Below are 5,000 nucleotides of genomic sequence, written 5' to 3'. Positions count from 1 at the left end.
AAAAAAAAAAGAACGCGCGCGCGCGCGTGGAGCGGATTTGGAGTTGGAACTTGGCGCGAAAATGCGAAAAGTCGGCGCGGCGAAGCAACATGCCGCTGGAACTTAGAAATCGGCGCGGCGAAGCAACATGCCGCTGGAACTTGTAAATCCGGCGCGCGCAGGCAACATGCCGCTGGGACTTGGAGAAACGAGCGATAGAGAGAGGAAAAACTTTTCTTCTCTTCGCGTTCGTTTCTCCATTTTTTTTTCGCTCCGATGAAAAGCAATACGCCGCTGGAACTTTGAAATCGGCGCGCTCGAGCGAAACTTGGAGGAACGAACGATAGAGAGGAAGAAAATTTCTTCTCTTTCGTTCGTTTCTCCATTTTTTTTTCGCTCCGATGAAAAGCAATACGCCGCTTGGAACTTTGAAATCGGCGCCGCTCGAGCGAAACTTGGAGGAACGAACGACAGAGAGGAAAAAAATTTTTCTCCTCTTTCGTTCGTTTCTCCGTTTTTTTTCGCTCAGTTGAAAAGCAATACGCCGCTGGAACTTTGAAAAATAACGAGATAAAAAAAAATTTTGTACATTTTTTCATCGTTATTCGTACACGACTTAAGCGTTGGAAAATTTTTAAACCGAATTTTGAAAAATTTTATTCCTGACCGTTGGGACTTGGAAAAATTTCGAGTCAGCCGGTTTGGCCGGTTGGACTTACGCGAGACGGAGAAAAGTAGATTCGGTCGATCTGTTTTCGCAGTTTTTGTGAAAAAAAAATTTTGGTCAATTTTTTCAACGTTAAAAACGTGTTCGGGCTGCCTTTTTAATCCATGGATTAAGCGCCGAAAAAATTTTAAAACGCATAATAAAAAAGTTATTCTTGACCGCAGGGACTTAGAAAAATTTCGGGTCGCCCCGTTCGACCTGCTGGCGATTACCGCGCGGCCTGGACAGCCCGCTTCGACCGATACATTTTTTTCATTTCAGAGAAAAAAAAATTTTTGTCATTTTTTCAACCTTAAAAACGTTAATAAACTGCACTCTTATGCACGGATTAAGCATTGAAAAATTTTAAACATGTAATAAAAAAGTTTATTCTTGACCGTTTCGGACTTAGAAAAATTTCGAGTACCCCGGAATCGCCTGCTGGAATTACCGCACGGCCTGGACAGCCCGCATCGACCGATACATTTTTTCCATTTTCAGTGAAAAAAAAATTTTTTGTCAATTTTCTCAACGTTAAAAACGTTAATAAACTGCGTTTTTATGAGTGGATTAAACATTGAAAAAATTTTGAATATGTGATGAAAAAGTTTACTCTTGACCGTTCGGACTTAGAAAAATTTCGAGTACCTCGGATCGCCGGCTGGAATTACCGCACGGCCTGGACAGCTCGCATCGACCGATACATTTTTTCCATTTTCAGTGAAAAAAAAATTTTTGTCAATTTTCTCACGTTAAAAACGTTAATAAACTGCGTTTTTATGCGTGGATTAAACATTAAAAAAATTTTGAAATATGTGATGAAAAAGTTTACTCTTGACGTCGGACTTAGAAAAATTTCGAGTACCCCGGATCGCCTGCTGGAATTACCGCAACGGCCTGGATAGCCCGCATCGACCGATACATTTTTTCCATTTTCAGTGAAAAAAAAATTTTTGTCAATTTTCTCAACGTTAAAAACGTTAATAAACTGCGTTTTATGCGTGGATTAAACATTAAAAAATTTTGAAATATGTGATGAAAAAGTTTACTCTTGACCGTCGGGACTTAGAAAAATTTCGAGTACCCCGGATCGCCTGCTGGCATTACCGCACGGCCTGGACAGCACGCTCCGACGAATCGGTTTTTTCCATTTTTTCCGAAAAATAAATTTTTGTAATTTTTTTTAATGTCAAAAACGTTCGTCATGTTTACGCATGGATTAAACATTGAAATAATTTTAAAACGCTTATTAAAAAAGTTGGTGTCGACCGTGGGACTTAGAAAAATTTCGGGAAGTCCGATTCGCCTGCTGGAATTACCGCACGGCCTGGACAGCTCGCTCCGACGAATCGGTTTTTTCCATTTTTTCCGAAAAATAAATTTTTGTAATTTTTTTTAATGTTAAAAACGTTAATAAACGTCATGTTTACGCATGGATTAAACATTGAAATAATTTTAAAACGCTTATTAAAAAAGTTGGTGTCGACCGTGGGACTTAGAAAAATTTCGGGAAGTCCGATTCGCCTGCTGGAATTACCGCACGGGCTGGACACCTCGCTCCGACGAATCGGTTTTTTCCATTTTTTTTGAAAAATAAATTTTTGTAATTTTTTTTAATGTTAAAAACGTTAATAAACATCATGTTTACGCATGGATTAAACATTGAAATAATTTTAAAACGCTTATTAAAAAAGTTTACTCTTGACCGTGGGACTTAGAAAAATTTCGGGAAGTCCGATTCGCCTGCTGGAATTACCGCACGGGCTGGACACCTCGCTCCGACGAATCGGTTTTTTCCATTTTTTCCGAAAAATAAATTTTTGTAATTTTTTTTAACGTTAAAAACGTTAATAAACGTCATGTTTACGCATGGATTAAACATTGAAATAATTTTAAAACGCTTATTAAAAAAGTTGGTGTCGACCGTGGGACTTAGAAAAATTTCGGGAAGTCCGATTCGCCTGCTGGAATTACCGCACGGGCTGGACAGCTCGCTCCGACGAATCGGTTTTTTCCATTTTTTCCGAAAAATAAATTTTTGTAATTTTTTTTAACGTTAAAAACGTTAATAAACGTCATGTTTACGCATGGATTAAACATTGAAATAATTTTAAAACGCTTATTAAAAAAGTTGGTGTCGACCGTGGGACTTAGAAAAATTTCGGGAAGTCCGATTCGCCTGCTGGAATTACCGCACGGGCTGGACACCTCGCTCCGACGAATCGGTTTTTTCCATTTTTTTTGAAAAATAAATTTTTGTAATTTTTTTTAATGTTAAAAACGTTAATAAACATCATGTTTACGCATGGATTAAACATTGAAATAATTTTAAAACGCTTATTAAAAAAGTTTACTCTTGACCGTGGGACTTAGAAAAATTTCGGGAAGTCCGATTCGCCTGCTGGAATTACCGCACGGCCTGGACAGCTCGCATCGACCGATACATTTTTTCCATTTTCAGTGAAAAAAAAATTTTTGTCAATTTTCTCAACGTTAAAAACGTTAATAAACTGCGTTTTTATGCGTGGATTAAACATTAAAAAAATTTTGAAATATGTGATGAAAAAGTTTACTCTTGACCGTTCGGACTTAGAAAAATTTCGAGTACCTCGGATCGCCTGCTGGAATTACCGCACGGCCTGGACAGCCCGCATCGACCGATACATTTTTTCCATTTTCAGTGAAAAAAAAATTTTTGTCAATTTTCTCAACGTTAAAAACGTTAATAAACTGCGTTTTTATGCGTGGATTAAACATTAAAAAAATTTTGAAATATGTGATGAAAAAGTTTACTCTTGACCGTCGGGACTTAGAAAAATTTCGAGTACCCCGGATCGCCTGCTGGAATTACCGCACGGCCTGGATAGCCCGCATCGACCGATACATTTTTTCCATTTTCAGTGAAAAAAAAATTTTTGTCAATTTTCTCAACGTTAAAAACGTTAATAAACTGCGTTTTTATGCGTGGATTAAACATTAAAAAAATTTTGAAATATGTGATGAAAAAGTTTACTCTTGACCGTCGGGACTTAGAAAAATTTCGAGTACCCCGGATCGCCTGCTGGAATTACCGCACGGCCTGGATAGCCCGCATCGACCGATACATTTTTTCCATTTTCAGTGAAAAAAAAATTTTTGTCAATTTTCTCAACGTTAAAAACGTTAATAAACTGCGTTTTTATGCGTGGATTAAACATTAAAAAAATTTTGAAATATGTGATGAAAAAGTTTACTCTTGACCGTCGGGACTTAGAAAAATTTCGAGTACCCCGGATCGCCTGCTGGAATTACCGCACGGGCTGGACACCTCGCTCCGACGAATCGGTTTTTTCCATTTTTTCCGAAAAAAAATTTTTGTAATTTTTTTTAACGTTAAAAACGTTAATAAACGTCATGTTTACGCATGGATTAAACATTGAAATAATTTTAAAACGCTTATTAAAAAAGTTGGTGTCGACCGTGGGACTTAGAAAAATTTCGGGAAGTCCGATTCGCCTGCTGGAATTACCGCACGGGCTGGACACCTCGCTCCGACGAATCGGTTTTTTCCATTTTTTCCGAAAAATAAATTTTTGTAATTTTTTTTAATGTTAAAAACGTTAATAAACGTCATGTTTACGCATGGATTAAACATTGAAATAATTTTAAAACGCTTATTAAAAAAGTTGGTGTCGACCGTGGGACTTAGAAAAATTTCGGGAAGTCCGATTCGCCTGCTGGAATTACCGCACGGGCTGGACACCTCGCTCCGACGAATCGGTTTTTTCCATTTTTTCCGAAAAATAAATTTTTGTAATTTTTTTTAACGTTAAAAACGTTAATAAACGTCATGTTTACGCATGGATTAAACATTGAAATAATTTTAAAACGCTTATTAAAAAAGTTGGTGTCGACCGTGGGACTTAGAAAAATTTCGGGAAGTCCGATTCGCCTGCTGGAATTACCGCACGGGCTGGACAGCTCGCTCCGACGAATCGGTTTTTTCCATTTTTTCCGAAAAATAAATTTTTGTAATTTTTTTTAACGTTAAAAACGTTAATAAACGTCATGTTTACGCATGGATTAAACATTGAAATAATTTTAAAACGCTTATTAAAAAAGTTGGTGTCGACCGTGGGACTTAGAAAAATTTCGGGAAGTCCGATTCGCCTGCTGGAATTACCGCACGGCCTGGACAGCTCGCTCCGACGAATCGGTTTTTTCCATTTTTTCCGAAAAATAAATTTTTGTAATTTTTTTTAATGTTAAAAACGTTAATAAACGTCATGTTTACGCATGGATTAAACATTGAAATAATTTTAAAACGCTTATTAAA

Source organism: Nomia melanderi, unplaced genomic scaffold (genome assembly GCF_051020985.1).
Source record: "Nomia melanderi isolate GNS246 unplaced genomic scaffold, iyNomMela1 scaffold0157, whole genome shotgun sequence".
Classification (NCBI taxonomy): domain Eukaryota; kingdom Metazoa; phylum Arthropoda; class Insecta; order Hymenoptera; family Halictidae; genus Nomia; species Nomia melanderi.
This window is presented reverse-complemented; position numbering follows the sequence as displayed.